The sequence below is a fragment of the Corvus kubaryi genome, unplaced genomic scaffold, assembly GCF_017639235.1.
Source record: "Corvus kubaryi isolate FWS band 111438036 unplaced genomic scaffold, C.kubaryi_AGA036_p1.0 37361, whole genome shotgun sequence".
NCBI lineage: Eukaryota > Metazoa > Chordata > Aves > Passeriformes > Corvidae > Corvus > Corvus kubaryi.
The window spans coordinates 5212296-5214860 of NW_024581118.1; the positions used below are offsets into that span (position 1 = coordinate 5212296).

The window sequence follows — 2565 nt, forward strand, 5'->3', positions numbered from 1 at the left end:
AATCCCACAGGGAGCCCGAGGTTCTATCCCCAGCAGGGAGCTGAATGCAGTGGATGGACTCTGGCATCTGGGGGCCAAACGAGCCAGCCCAGATTCTTATTCCCTGCTGCTGGCTCGGGCCAGCTACAATGGCTAATGGCAAGAGTGGAAGGCAAACAGATGTTCCAGCTGAGGGGTCTCTGCAGGGCCCTTCAACAAAGCAATTTTATTGTAGAGTGCATGAGTCCATTGCAATGCGGGTGCAGTAACGTGGTCTGCCATATCTTTATCTTGCAGGCCATGAAGCCATCCAACCATGCCACCATCCAGAGCATTGTGAGAGCTGTCGGAGTCGTCCCCGGCATTCCTGAGCCTTGCTGTGTTCCTGACAAAATATCTTCTCTTAGTATCTTATTCTTCGACAAAAACAAAAATGTGGTTCTGAAGGTGTAGCCCAACATGACAGTGGAGTCCTGTGTGTGCAAATAACACCTTGTGAGGCCTTTTGGCAATACCAGGGTGATCACTTGCTGTTTGGGGAAGGGGGGTGGACAGGGGTCTAATCATACCTACTTGATGTTTGCACTGCCAATGCATTTCCTTTGGACAAAAAAGAGAAAATGTAAAGAAATCCAAACAATGAGAATGAAAATGGAATGGACTCCAAATAGCAATTCCAAGGAAAGTGAATACGATCTTCATTCATCTGTGATTTTGACTGAGACACAAGCTGTGGGAATGGGACCTGACCATACCTGTTGAAATTGAGAGGTGAAAGAAGAATTTGCAGATTTTTGAGACTGCCTGAAGGACATAGTGATCTATTTTTGTACAAGACTTTGGAAGCAGCACAATTTGTTAATTCTTATCTCTGTTCTTATGGTGACTAATGGCGGGGAGAGGTTAGAAATGTAATAGTCTTCATTTTAAAGCTAAGTTTCTTGCCTTAGGTTATAGAGTAGTACAGCAAGGAGGCAAAACAAATCTGACATCCTAAAAGCGTAGATAACCCTACCTGAACATGCATCTCCTTGGTACAACGTTACCCACCTTGTGAGCGAGTTCCTTTTCATCGACATGTTCTTTGTAAGTCAGGATTTTGGAGCTCGGCATCCCTGGGCAGAAGAGCTCAAAACAGGACTGCTGAGTACATAACTCTGATTTCTTAAAGGCTCAGTCTTTTCTTTCATGGAAAACTTTTCCTGTTATGGAAGATCAGCAGGCCAGGGGTGTGAAAATACCACACTCAGTGAAGTGTCTGAGTGACTTATTCACAACATATTCTAGAACACGCTTGCAAACGATCTGTGGGTTGTCTGCCTGCAAGGATGTTGTAGCCAGGTTGTGGAGTGGCCTCTTCTCCCAGGTAACAAGCAAGAGGACCAGAGGTGGTTCAGGCTGGACATTAGGAAGAATTTCTTCATGGAAAGGATGGTCAGGCAGTGGAAGGGACCGGGGAGGTGGTGGAGCTGTTCAGAAAAGGACTGGACAGGGCACTCAGTGCTCTGATTTAGTTGGCAAGGTGGTGATTGGTTCTTCCATACTCTGGGGGCCCTGAACTCATCAGCAGCAGAGTGTCACTCCCGGGGCAGGGCTGGTCCCAAAGATTGGCACCCATGACTGAGGAGGACAGGCTTGTGAGTTTGCAGGAGACTGATGGGTTGTTTAGTGGCTTCTTTTTCCTTGTAGAACCAGCATTTTTAAATGATTTCTGGTGAAAGATTTATCTGTGTACAGACTGTCAATTAAAAAAAAATTAAAATCACCCCCAGAAAAGTTATTCTGTATATGAAAAGAAACTTTTACAGATTATTCTAACTTATTTTATATCTGTGGCCCTCCTAATGTATCTTTCTTTATCTCAGCACTCTTTAAACCATGCAGTTTTCTCTGTCAGTGCAAAGATGAAGCACCAGGACTGTGGTGGAGCTCCAAAGGACAGGTGCGACCACAGTGTGAAGGGCATGTTTCACTACTGATGGATAAGCTTGTCTGATCTGTATGGTTTTCCTTCAGTAATATGGACATTCTGCTAGGAACTCTGGAGAAATAGAAAATAAAATCACTTTTTAAAATGAAAATCCATGTTTTCTTGTGTGGCATTCAGATGTTTCCAAGAACATTAAAGTTTTCCCCATGTTCATCACTCTGGAACCAGTCCAGTGCTCATTCCTGAGGCCACTTTGCAATGGTTGTTGGAAAGGATGAAGGTGCGTGGGTGGTCCTGGGGCCCGGGTGCTGTGGATTCGGTTCGAGGTGGGCAGGTACGGCAGCAGGAAGGTACCGCGGTTACAGGACGGGTCCAAGGCCCGAGGGGGTCAGTGGACAGGGACACATCCTCTGGGGATAGCGTTATGTGCCACAGCAGGAACCCTCCTGCTTCAAGGTGTCTCCAGGGGAGCAGCAGCTGCGGGAGTGGAGGGGCCGCAATGGGGACTGGGGCTGGGGGGTACAGGCAGCTGCTGCGGTGGGTCTGTGTGTCTCACCGCGGTGCAGCCGTGCCCGCAGCCCCCCGGGCCCGTCTCCCCGCCGCCCCCCGGGCCCGTCTCCCCGCCGCGGGGTCCCGGGGAGGGGAGGAGCCCCGGC

At 48.5% G+C, this 2565-nt stretch overlaps 1 long non-coding RNA gene across 1 annotated transcript; it reads right to left on the bottom strand.

Annotated features, from left to right (window-relative positions):
- Window positions 1–180: 180 nt before the first annotated feature.
- LOC121667376 lies at window positions 181–978 on the bottom strand. Its single transcript, XR_006017050.1, has 2 exons — window positions 549–978; window positions 181–452 (listed from the first exon to the last, which is right to left on the bottom strand). It is a non-coding gene; the product is annotated as an uncharacterized LOC121667376 (long non-coding RNA).
- Window positions 979–2565: the final 1587 nt, after the last annotated feature.